We start from the raw sequence: 13,725 nt of genomic DNA on the forward strand, positions 1-13,725 counted from the left end.
CCCATACCTGAAAGGAAATTCTCACTAAGGAAAAGAAATAGAGAAATAAACTGCATATACTAGTATTTCACGTACAAAGAAGTAATGAAAAATTTTCATATTCAAACATTAATAACTCTGTTATGATATAGGCAGATATCAGAAGGTGGTAAAAAGAGAGAATTAATGAATACAAAACAGCAGCTTTTAATCTTTGAGTCTTTAAAATGTAGTGAAATACTCTAAACTTGTGAAATCTCAGTAACATTCTGGAGAAATGTCATTTACAGGAAGAACACCACTGCTAATTCACTTCAGTCTAATTAACAATATTAAGTCTAGGGGTGCCTGCCAGGCTGGCTCAGCTAGTGGAGCGTGAAACTCTTGATCTCAGGGTTGTGAATTTGAGCCCCACACTGGGTGTAGAGATTACTTAAAAGCAAAATCTTTTCCAAAAATTAAGTCTAGTTAGCAATATGTGATTGATTAGTCAAAAAGTTTTTTTCCTCCCTTTACCCTACTGCCATGTAGATTCTACTTAACCTGGTAGAGTACAACTAGCTCAGGTTTTACAGACATATTCCTGGCTCCATTACTTACTGGCTACACAATCGTAAGTTCTTTAACCTCAAGCATCGGTTTCCCCACTATATAATGGGGCTGCCACCTACCTTGCAGAAATGTTGTAAAAGATTAAAACAAAAATATATCTTAAAGTATCACACACACAAATAAATGTTCAGTAACTGGCAGCTCTACTACTACTAAAACTCTTATCATAAATTTCAACATAATTAACTATTTAAAAGACTAAATAAGCTGTAACTCAACATATAGCAAATATTTACTATGGCTGAAATATTTCAGTTCTCTTCTTCAGAATGCACAGTATGACTGCACTTCCTTACCTCTTCTGTGTAATCTGTTAAGACCATGGGATTTGTTTTGGCCAATGAATAAGCCAAAATGACATGACCCTCTTCTAGACACTTTAAGAGCCAGTGAGTTATTAGCAAGTTTCCTTTCTATTGCCATGGAGATTGCGAACAATGTGTTAAAATGGAGCCTCTATCTGTCTGAGACCCTGCATAGCAAGAACAAGCAGAAGCCCCCACCAACCCACACTATACATACAGCATGTCAAGCAAAAAAATGTCCTGCTAAAAGCCACTAAAAGTTCTGAACTGTTTGTTACCACAACATAACCTAGTCTCTCCTAATATACAACCAAAGCCAAAATCACTATCTTTCTCGTTTGCTTACAAAGTCTTCCTCAACACATCCTTTCCCTTACCTCTAGTAAACCCCTATCCTATCAATTTTTCTGCCTTAATGTCTCTCAAATCCATCATGTCAGCTCTCCTTATTTAGACTTCTGTAATAACCTTCTAACCAATCTTCCTACATATAATTTCTGCCCATTTATTCTCCATAATACCTTCAGAGTAATCTTTTCAAAACACAAATCTGATTAATACACTCCTACTTTTATATGATTCTCACATCAGCAAAAATGGTCCTTCAAAAAATAACTATAAGAACTGCTAAAAATGTTTCATATTCTGCATGGTGATTACATGACTGTATACATCTGCAAAAATTCAACAATGTTACACTTCATATTTATGCAGTCTGGTGCATTAATTATGCCTCAATTAAACAGTTAAAAGAACTAAGATGGCCCCAAAGTAATTTTTTACCAAATATCCATCCCTAACCCTATAAATAACCTATAGCCACAAACTATGAATCCCTTTCTTAGGTATTGATCTTTCATGCTCTCAGGTATTTGATATCCTTTCCAGTCCTACTTTTCTTTAAGACCTAGATAAAATCACACTCCCTCAGGGCTCATTCCAGCTTTCTGAACATCATTAAACTCTACCTTTACTTTTGCTATAACAGCTCTTTGTACATTCCACTTCCCATAACCTTAGCATTGACTAAACCAGTGCATCTCAATCAGAAGTGATTTTGTTCCCCAGGGGACATCTAGCAATGTCTAGACATTTTTGATTGTCACATGCGGCAGGGAGTGCTATTGGCATCTAATGGGTAAAGGCCAGAAATGCTGCAAAATATCATAATACACAGCACAGATCCCCCCCATAACAATTAATTATCCTCCCTAACATGTCAATACTGCCATGGTTGAGAAATCTTGCACTGAATTATTGTATATACCTATTTGCAAGTCTATATCCCTAACTAAACTGAACTACAGGAGGAATCCAGTCTTAACTCATTTTTTGTATCCGGGCACAGCACCTAGCAAATAGCACTTGAATGTATAATAAATAGATGTCATTATGATAAACACAGTGCCTAGAATATAGGACTCAAAATATATAATAAATACATGTGTTATTAATGAATCTCATTTTAATTAAAATAAACCTAAAGCTACATAGTGTACTGGCTAAACTGGTAGTCTTTATTTATTTTTTTCTTTTAAAGATATTTTTTCATTTATTTAAAGTGGGCTCCACGCCCAGCACAGGCTCAAACTCACAACCCTGAGATCAAGAGTTGCATGCTCTACCAACTGAGTCAGCCAGGTGCCCTAAGCTGGTAGTCTTTAAATTCAAATTTCATCAATTACTATTTTGATTTGGTGTTTTCATAGTATATACCAACAAATCAAAAGTTATAACCTGAGTATCTCAAAAGTGTTAAGTGAAAATTGATTTCCATACTAAGATAAGCATGAGTATACCAAATAGCTTAATCACTATGCATCAAAAGGAATAAAAAAAGAACACTGTTTCAAAAAAATGTTTTCATCTTATCACACAGTACCACCTAAGACAAAGTAAAATAATGGATACAAAAATTTAGAATACCAGAGCAACTGGCTGGCTCAGTTGGTGGAGCATGCAACTCTTGATCTCGGGGTTGGGAGTTCAAGCCTGAATGCTGGTTGTAGAGATTACTTAAAAATAAAAATAAAAGCGGCGCCTGAGTGGCACAGTCGGTTAAGCATCTTGACTTCAGCTTAGGTCATGATCTCAGAGTCTGTGAGTTTGAGCCTCGCATCAGTCTCTATGCTGACAGCTCAGAGCCTGAGCCTGCTTCAGATTCTCTGTCTCCCTCTCTCTGTCCCTCCCCCGCCTCGCTCTCTCTTAAAAATAAACATAAAACATTTTAAAAATATAAATAAAAAATTTAATACTAAAATTTAAGGATACCATTCCAGAATCCTAACTTTAATCCAATATAATTTATATTAACAGAGTAACAGTGCACCTTAAATTAATGTCAAAAAATAGACATTTTTATTATTTAATAAACATTTCATATCTCAAAAACAGAATTTTATTGTTAATGACTGGATGTACCACCTCAAAGAGTCATAAGACATATTTTAGGTGTTTGCTTACTGTACCTGTTTTACCATTCCTACCCTAATATATTCCACACCATCACGTAGAAGGTTGAATGAAGATCTGCACTTTCAAGACTTTTAAATGAATCAGATGACCTGTTAAATTTAGTTGTTTAGAGTAAAATATCAGGAGGCTAATTATCCAACTGAAGGTAAATTTTTGAAAGAAAGATACATTATTGAAGTATCTACATTCCAAATATGGTAAATAAAAGTTCTTTGATTCCTACTCAAAGTTCTCAAAACATACAACTTTCAAAGTAGGTCCATTCTTGTGGATTAAAAACATGTTTTTTTCAAATATCATTTTGGCCCTCCTTACAGGCACAAAATCTAATTCAATTCCAATACTAAAACTACCAAATGCAAAAACAAAGTAAAATACAAACCAAAATACTCCCATCTCCCTTATCATTTATTTTTTATTAAATAATAAATAGCACTTACTTCCTATATATTCAACCAGTGACAGAAAAAATTTCATTTGGTAACAATCCTTTATTTAGGATTTTGGGATAACAACTTTTACTATAGTTATAAGCCTCTCTTGCAAAACTTATTCTTCTAATTTACTGTATTATCTAATACATATTACAAAAACGAAATTCACATATCAATATTTTTATTTTCTTCTAAAACCATGCTATTCTTGAATATAGTGGTTCTCTTCAACCAATTCACTATATATTTGTATGTATATGTGTAATTAGTTCAACCAAAATGTCACATAAACGAAGAGATACCCAAATTCTATTACTTTCCATCGCTAGCAACGAAGTCTATTATAGGACATTCCTTTTCTAAATAGAAAACTTTCACATCTTTTCCTTCTTGAAGTCCTTTTACTCTAAAGTTTCACAGCATTATCTTACAGAACTTGAATATTCACACATAATACACAAAAACATTTTGTCAGTACCTATAAAATGAAGATAAAAGGAAGGATCTTTTCATTACTCTATTTTCTCAATAATGGAAAAATCAGCGCTAACAACTATATATGTCAAAGTAAAGAATTTGAAAACAAGCACATTATATTGTTCCTCTGGGACTCAGAACCCTTAAATTCTCAGGAACAAAACCAACAAACACCATACTCCTATAATGTGATGATCCATTATTATAAAACATCACAGTCATCATCTATCATTTACATAGCATGAGATTACTGAAACACTACATGTTAAATACTATCACACATACCATACAGAGTTTCTATGCAACAATAAAGTTTCTTTATCAAGTATAATTACAGGTAAATAAGTAACTTTAGTCTTTCCAATCAACAATATAGATGCTTTTAGCAAAGAGAGAAAGCTTTCCCAAAGGAAAAGCCTTCCCCTTGTTTAGTAATGCTGTTCATCAAGTTTTTCTGAAATTTCTTTCTCAGTCTCAGTGGAAATAAATTTGAAGAAATCAGTAAAAAATACAGCCTAGAGACTCATAACTGCTACCACAAGTGGACTAAAAACATCAACCAAAACATAAGGATATGGTAAAATGTCATGCACTGAAGCACACTGAAATTTTAAAAATACACTTAATATACTTATCTAATATATTTAAATAGTCACCTTACAAATCCTGTCAAAATATATGCTGCAATATTTTTAAAATCCACATATACCCCAAATAAAAATAAAAGACATTTTCTCAATATGCTCCAAATAAAAAGTTTTCCTTCCTTAAAAAATAAATTTTGCAATTCCTAAGAAACTGCACTCATACACACAGGCTATGACTCTAGATATGTAATAACATAGGTTCCCCAATATAAACACCTCAAAAGTTACCATCACACCCAAAATGGCTGGTACCCTTACCAGGATCTTTTAGACAGAGTCCTTAGTACCCTAACAAGATGTGCAGCCTAATAAAGGTAAATATGCATAACATAACTATCAAATAGACTAGAGACTAGAATCAGGAAACACTGGAAGTAGACTTATTAAAAGAAAAAACAAGTATATTATACTTCAGAGGCATTAAAAGTAAACACATAAAGTAAAGGCATAAAAAGATGATGTAGCGCCTGGCTAGCTCAGTCAGAAGACCATGTGACTCCTGATCTCAGAATCATGAGTTTGAGCCCCACCTTGGCTGTAGAGATTACAGAAAATAAATAAATAAATATACACTTTAAAAAAAGGGGGGAGGGGGTGTGCCTGTATGGCTCAGTTGGTTGAGCATACAACTCTGGCTCAGGTCATGACCTCATGGTTTGTGGGTTCAAACACCACATCAGGCTCACTATCAGTGCAGAACCTGCTTCCTATCCTCTGCCCCCCCCTTTCTACCTCTCCCCCAAATACGCTCTCTCAAAGTAAACATTAAAAAAAGGTAGAAAGGATGAGTTGAAAAAGAAATTTTTAAATTTTTTTTTCAACGTTTATTTATTTTTGGGACAGAGAGAGACAGAGCATGAACGGGGGAGGGGCAGAGAGAGAGGGAGACACAGAATCGGAAACAGGCTCCAGGCTCTGAGCCATCAGCCCAGAGCTCGACGCGGGGCTCGAACTCACGGACCACGAGATTGTGACCTGGCTGAAGTCGGACGCTTAACTGACTGCGCCACCCAGGCGCCCCGAAAAAGAAATTTTTAAAAAATGTAACTGGGTAACTAACGTGAATGTACATATTTTAAAAATGTAACTGGTTATCCAGAGCACATAAAGATACAGCCAAAAAAAAAAAGTTTGTTGGGATGCCCAACTCTGAAGTTTCTTAAGCATCTGACTCTTGATTTTGGCTCAGGTCCTGATCTCACGGTTGGTAAGCTTGAGCCCTGCAGAGCCTGCTTGAAATTTTCTTCCTCTCTCTCTGCCCCCCTCGCCCTGTGTGAGCACACTTTCTCTCTCTCTCTCTCTCTCTCTAAAAATAAATCAATAAACATTAAAAAAAAAAACATTCTCATTAGAATGCTTACCCTTACATACCACATTCTGATTATTTCCTATTATTTTTCATTTAAAAAAAACTTATTGTAACTTACTAAATTGAATTCACTAGCCATTATTAAGTCACAACCTAAAGTTTGAAAAACACTAGCTTAGAGGAACTGACAATCCCAAGGAACTGACAATTCCTTGCTTTCATGAGTATCTAGTTTAAGAAAATATTCAGGAGGTGGAAAAAAATGAAAAGACAGAATTCCTCCAGGGCAGGTATCATGTCTTACTGGCATATGATCATCATTTAATGTCTGTTAATTAATATATTGTGGAATACAAACCACTTTCAAGGTAAGGATGTACAAAGGGAACCTATAAGGATAAGCTTAGGAGAGCAGGAGTACTCTGGATGCCTTCAAAGCTAGGAAGGTGAAAAGAGCTCCAGGATGTGGAAGAGTGACATGAAATGACTCTTAAATAAACAAATGAAGTAGAAAAGGGAAAGAAAATTTCATTATTTAGGAAAGGTTTATCCACAAAGGAAAAAGAATATCTCTTGTAGAACTAGCCAGTAGTCCACTATAGGTATAAAAAGTTTGTAAGCTACTCTTAGAATTAGAAGTTCTAATAATTTAGGGGCGCCTGGGTTGGCTCAGTCAGTTAGGCATCCAACTCTGAAGCTCAGGCTTGAGTTCAAGTCCTGAGTTGGGCTCCACGCTCAGTGTGGAGCTGACTTAAAAGAAAAATTCTAATCATTTCTTTCAAAAAGGTATGTCCAGCTCCAAATGTATTAATCCAAATCAAAATTATGGAATGCACTTCAGTGTTAAATATTAGACTCCCTGTATTCATTTGCAAACATTTATTAAACAGCTAGTGTGTGATAGCCAACAACTTACTGGGCACTTACTATGTATCAGGCAATATGCTAAGTACTTAACAAGTTATCCCATTTAAACCTAACAACCTTGTAAAGTAGGTTCTATATTCATTTTATAGATGAAGAAAGTAAGGCTTAAAAAGTCACATAAGGGGGGGGGGGCGGACCTGGGTAGCTTAGTTGGAAGCGACCAACTCTTGATTTTGGCTCAGGTCACAATCTCCCGGTTTGAGCCCCGCATCAGGTGCTACACTGACAGTGTAGAGCCTGTTGGGATTCTCTCTCTGCCCCTCCTCCCCTTTCTCTCTCAAAATAAATAAACTTTTTTTAAGTTACATAAAGTAATTACACAGCTAATATTATTAAGTGAAATTAAGATATATTACGTGCCAGTTTTATCATTATCAGTGGTTGCAAATCAGAATATTTTGTTCCATTCCATTATTTGTCACTGCTTTTCTCAGAAACTAAATTTTGCATATCTTTCTAAGAGTTCTGTTTTATTTTAAAGTTTATTTATTTTGAGAGAGAGAGACAGCATGAGGAGCACGAGCAGGGTGGTGGGCAGAGAGAGAGAATCCCAAGCAGGCTCAACCCATCAGTGCAGAGTCCAAGGCAGGGCTCAAGCCCACAAACCACAGGATCATGACCTGAGCCAAAATCAAGAATCCTACACTTAACCGAATGAGCCACCCAGACCCCCGTGCATGTCTTTCTAAATAGAATAATTCACCTTCTTCTAACTCTGCATTTTGTCAAAAGGAAAAATCAGCTCCTTTTCAACTTTAAAGATGTTAGAGGCCACTTAAAAGTAGTTATGTTTAGGGGCGCCTGGGTAGCTCAGTTGGTTAAGCAGCCAACTGCGACTCAGGTCATCATCTCCCAGTTCGTGGGTTCAAGCCCCGCATCAGGCTCTGTGCTGACAGCTCAGAGCCTGGAGCCTGCTACAGATTCTGTGTCTCCATCTCTCTCTGACTCTTCCCTGTTCTCTCTCTCTCAAAAATAAACGCTGGGACTCCTAAGTGGTTCAGTCAGTTAAGTGTCCAACTTCAGCTCAGGTCATGATCTAAGGGTTCAGTTCAAGTCCCGTGTCAGGCTCTGTGCTGACAGTGCAGAGCCTGGAGCCTGCTTCAAATTCTGTGTCTCCCTCTCTCTCTGCCCCTCCCCTACTTGTGCTGTATGTGTCTCTCTCTCTCTCTCAAAAATAAATATTTAAAAGAAGTAAAAAATAAACATTGGAAAAAATTTTAAATATACAACTCTAAAAAGAATGAGTTATTTACACTGACATTGGCATTTTTAATAGGCTATATATCTATACTTTTATTTACATGCCAGGTATTTATGTGAGTTCAAGCCCACATTGGGCTCTACACTACAGCGTGGAGACAGCTTAGGATTCTCTCTCCCTCTCTCTGCCCCTCCCCCACTGGTGTGCATGTGCACGCAAGTGTGCTCTCTCTCTAAATAAATAAACTTAAAAAAAAAAGGTGCCTAGGTCGCTCAGTAGGTTAAACATCGAACTTCGGCTCAGGTCATGATCTTGTGCTCATAGGTTCGAGCCCCGCATGGGGCTCTATGCTGACCGCTCAAAGCCCACAGCCTGCTTTGGATTCTCCCCCTCTCTCCCTGCCTCTTCCCTACTCAGCAATCTGTCTCTCAAAACAATAAAATACAATGTCAAAAATTTTTTTTCTTCTTAAGAACTGTTTCTAGTCCCTCCATACAACTTTTTAATTCATGTGGATTTTTTAGAAGGTCTGAGACATCTTTAATGAAATTAAACATCAATTTTTACCACTAAAAATTAAAATATTTCAACCCAACAATGGAATGGAATGGAATAATACAGGTTTGTATCTTTCTCACATCTTAGAATTTCAAATCTTGAAGAATATTTTTTTTAATTGATGTTTATTTATTCTTGAGAGTAAGAGAGACAGAACGTGAGCAGGGGAGGGCAGAGAGAAAAGGAGACGCAGAACCCGAAACAGGCTCCAGGCTCCAGGCTCCGAGCGGTCAACACAGAGCCCGATGTGGGGCTCAAACTCACGAATCGCGAGATCACGACCTGAGCCAAAGTCAGATGCTTAACCAACTGAGCCACCCAGGCGCCCCAGAAATCTTGAAGAATATTTTTTAAAATCCAGCCATAACAAGTATAAAAACCTAAAAGCAGATAAATGTAACGTTGGCACTCTGTTTAACAGATCAATCTCAATTTTTCGCAAGAAGTTGACTACAGAAATAACACTTTTTAGAAAAGACTCATTCATACATGATTCTGAACATCAGTTAATACATACCAAAAAACCCTCCTAATTTCTTTTTTTTTTTAAGTTTATTTAGTTTGGGGGGGGGGGGCAGGCAGAGAGAAGGGGAGTGAGAATTATGACCTGAGCCGAAATCAGGAGTTAAGAGTTAAGCCTCTAGGCTTAACCTACTGAGCCACCCAGGCGCCCCAAAACCTCCTAATTTCTAAAAGGTTAAACTAGTATGAATGCAATTATTATAATAGAGACTACTGATAACCAAAAGTGATACAAAGAAAAAATTAACTGATTTTAATACACAAATCAGTCAGATGAAAAACCCAGAATTTATTTCCTGGTAATGTGAATAACAGATTAATCTCAAATCTAATTTCAATGCCAACTGTTGGCCCCTAGAAAATTTCTGAAGTTACTATGTATTTATATCCACTAAATATGAGCAAATTACTAAAATAAATTATTCTCTTTATGGTTAATAACAGCATTTAGTCTTCCTGGTGTTCTATAACTAATCAGCTTCTTTCTTATTAATGGACTGACATAACATGGGACCAAATATGTATGTGCCTCGATATACAGAAAGGTTGTTTAATATTAACACACATTCAAGTAACTGCCATATCCATAGTTCTCCTCAAATCTATACTATAGAAAATACAGTAATAATTTTCTATTCAGTTCACTCATACTTTTGTTCTGTACATTGTTCTATTTCTCTAAAACCTCTCAGAGTTTAAATATGTTTGAGAAACTTTTAGTTTGGAAGGTAGGTTACTGTCAAGATAATATTAGACTATTAAACCCAGTTGATTCTTAGAAATTCTTCCATCTATAAAACATGAGAATTATAACGAAATTAACAAATCAGATATCAGAATGCCAAAAGTTAAGTCATTAAAAGGGAATCCAGAGAAAGAGTCAGTTGTGAAAGAACAGGAAGTGATGTACACTGCCATTTTGTAGATGAACTATTTAGAAACCTAAGTACCATACTAAACTGGAATCAACCAAACCCAGCTCTCAGTATTCTCTGACAGTGGCATCAGAGGTCAGCCGAAATAACCCTCAGGCAGTTTTTCCTTAATAATGAATTTATCTAATTGGTAAAGAAGATACTTTTACCACTTTTAGAATTCCTACCAGCTATGGAAAACGGGGTTTCTTTTTACTTGTTCTTAAGAGTCTCTCTTAGTTCTAGCATGCTGAAGTATAGCAAGAAGTTTACGTACATTCTGTGTATATTCTCTAAGTTTTGTAGCCTTCACTGACAAATCTTCTCTGCCTGCATCTTTCCAAGACAAAAACATAATCATTCTCTGCTGAGCAGTATGCTTGGGTTTATACGTGACAATATATATGAATTGTCAACAACATACAGAATTAAACTTTACGGCATAATTTCCCATATAGGGAGAAACTCTATACACCAAAACTCTACACACATGGCAGCTTTGTGCCATGAAATAAAAATTCAAATGAGAAGTGCTGTTTAAGTCAAAATAAATTTAGATAAAAATCAAAACGAAATAAAGAAAGCAAGGAGAATTCCATTTTCCGAAGAAAAATAATAAAACTGACTTAACATATCATTAATGTGCCTCCTTATATCAAAATCATGAAATGACAGAAACTAAATTGTTGCCTAAAACTACTACTACTAACATCTTTAAATCCCTGTCTTAAAACAGGTTTCAAAATGCAACAAACACACCAAAAAACGTCTGATGGGTAACATTAAATGTAGATGACATCCAGAGGTATTTTAAAATAAGTCACCCACTAAGCAAAGCTTAAACACCAAATGCAACTTGTTAGTAAAATATCAAAACAACTCATATCTGTACATATTTTAGTCTTCACTGCTTTGGGAAAAAAAAGTAATTTTACGAACTTCTATATATGAGACATTTTTAAATCATTTCATCAGTAAATCTAAACACTTAAAGAAAAAAAGTATGAACAGCAGACTTCAAGACTATTCTTTGATCACAAAAAGCACTTTGCAACACACTTCTAGGATGTTAAAATTTTTATTTTTATTTATTTCTACTCTAAAAACAAGTACTACTGTAAGCCAGATGATTTCTTTTAAATAAATATGACATGAAGCAAAAGAAGTGGAAAATGACTACATAACACAGATCCTTTCACAGAATAATTAGGCAAATTAATGTCTTCTTTTTCATTTCCTTAACAAAGCATCTCCACAGAAAGGTTTGTAACCTAATCATTTTCAGAAAATTCCAATTTCAATGTTATACAAATAGCATTAACCCTGAAAATTCACAGCTCAAAGAGAACGAAGGTCCATTAAACGGCCTGCCTGTATGCATTAATCTTTAATAATTCTTCAAAAACTACAAAAGTCACAAAAAAAAAAAAGAGAGGGACATGAAAGAGTACAAAATTATTTCATCTGAATCCCAGTGAAAACCCAGTGTGTTCACACACACACACACACACACACACACAAAATGTCAATCTAGTGTTTAAAAAGAAAGCGAGAGAGAGACATCAAAACTGTTCAAACATGGCAGGGTCCCTCTCCAGAGACCATATTTCTCAACAATAACAACAGGAACAGATATGCTTCCCAGGGACAGATCTCAGGGGAAGAATATTAAACCGGTACTGTTATCGATTTAAAACCAAGGGAAAAGGGTAACCTTTCCAAGGGAAGCGCCATTACTTCCCACTCCTGCTCCCCCTCCCTTCAGTGTATACACGGGCCTGTGTATGAAGAAACTGCCTTGGACTTCTGCAGCATTGCAGTAGACTAAAGGATGGGGAAGGGGGAAGGGTAGGGGGGAGAAACGCTTCCATCACCCCTACAGGAGTATAGATTTCCTGAGCGGGGGTGGAATCCATCCAGCAGGCTACCCTTCCCAAGAATACAGACACTACAAAGGAGGAGAGGGCGGAGCAGAGGGATCAGAAGGGAAGGAAAGGGACCTCGCGCCTTTAAATCGGGGTGCACAGCAACCCAGACTCCCCATGAGAGCCACACCTTCCTCGAGACATCCCCTTCCACCACCCCTTCCGGTGACCCTCAGGAAAGAGAAATGTAATTGCTCTTGCCCCTCAAAACGGGAGGGCGCCCAGCTCACCAGCTTCTTCACCCCACCCACAGAATCACAGACCCTCCTTGTCTCTCTCCCTACCCCACCCCCACATCCCTTCTACTCGGAGAGGCCCGAGTGGGCCGAATTTCCCCGCCCCCTCCATGTCTCCCTTTCCCAAAGCAGAGGTGCCCTTACCCTTTCGCCGACAGGTCTGGGCGGAGTAGGCAAGCGCAGCCCCCTGCAGCGCTCGGGTAGCCGCTACGCTGGAGGGCGAGGAGTGAGGAGGAGGGGGCCTGGCGACCGACCGCCGCCCCCCCCCCCCCCGGAGCCCCAGCAAGCCGCCCAGCCCAAGCTCTGCGACAAGGGGCAGGGGGGGAGGGGGCGAGGGGACGACCGGGGTCGAGGAGGCGCCCTCAGCGCTTGGGCTCAGCTAAGATGGCGCGGGGAAGTGCTGGGAGCCGCCGCCGCCGCCGCCTCGGGGGAACCGGCCCGGGCCTCGGCCGCCTCCCGTCCTCACACAGCCGAGGCCCTCTCGTCCCCCGCCGCGGCCCCTCGGCGGGCGGGCCCACGCACAGCCCTCCGCCACCACCACCACCCCTGGAAAGGGGGCGCTCACAAAGGGAAGAGAGGCCGCGGGCCGGCCGGCCGGCGGCGGGGCGGGGTCCCCAGGGGCCGGGAGGCCTCAGAGGTTCGCCGGTGCCTCGCGCTCTCGGCCCGTGAAGGGCGCAGGCAAGCGGGACCCCTCCTCTCTCCTTAAACAGGCGGCGGCACCAACTCACTACCTTTGCCACCCTCCCTCTCTCTCTCTCCTAGCCCTGAAGCCACAGAGCCCGGCCGCTGCCCAGGTTCCCCCCCCTTCCCCGACACCACTCCCCTCCTCCCGACAGTCATCCCAGTCTCCAATCTCGCGAGATTTCCCGCCTGACAGGCCCGACCCTGCGCGAGACACGACTGCGTACGCGTGCGCGCCCTCTCGGGAGCGCGCGAGCGCTTGCACTGGGCGGAGTCTTCCCGGGTGGCCCAGAGTCCCAGCCTTAGTCCAGCCCTGTCTCGCTCAGCTGGCTGAACTCTTCTGCCATGCGGGTGTCAGGTGCATTCATTTCACCCTGAAATCTAAGAAGAGCTTATCTGCTCTCCTTCTCCTTCTCTCTTCCAAAAACATCCGCCGCCCCCCCCGCCATAACCTTACGAATAAGAAGCTTGCCCTGACATGTAGAACATCCCATTCTTACACATCTTAATTCAACCCCTCCGT

The 13,725-nt window shown here is 39.2% G+C and overlaps 1 protein-coding gene across 2 annotated transcripts in view; it reads right to left on the minus strand.

Moving 5' to 3' along the window:
• Positions 1-13,355, minus strand: part of TAOK1 (TAO kinase 1) — a 145,135-nt gene extending 131,780 nt beyond the window's left edge. Inside the window, exon 1 of one of the 2 annotated variants that reach the window (XR_006298009.1) lies at positions 12,666-13,316. The gene's annotated coding sequence lies outside the window, so the exon portion shown is untranslated. Of the gene's footprint in view, positions 1-12,665 lie in introns of both variants that reach the window. The other variant, XM_043585574.1, reaches the window with a different exon arrangement.
• Positions 13,356-13,725: the final 370 nt, after the last annotated feature.

Source organism: Prionailurus bengalensis, chromosome E1 (assembly GCF_016509475.1).
Source record: "Prionailurus bengalensis isolate Pbe53 chromosome E1, Fcat_Pben_1.1_paternal_pri, whole genome shotgun sequence".
In the NCBI taxonomy this organism is placed as follows: Eukaryota; Metazoa; Chordata; class Mammalia; order Carnivora; family Felidae; genus Prionailurus; species Prionailurus bengalensis.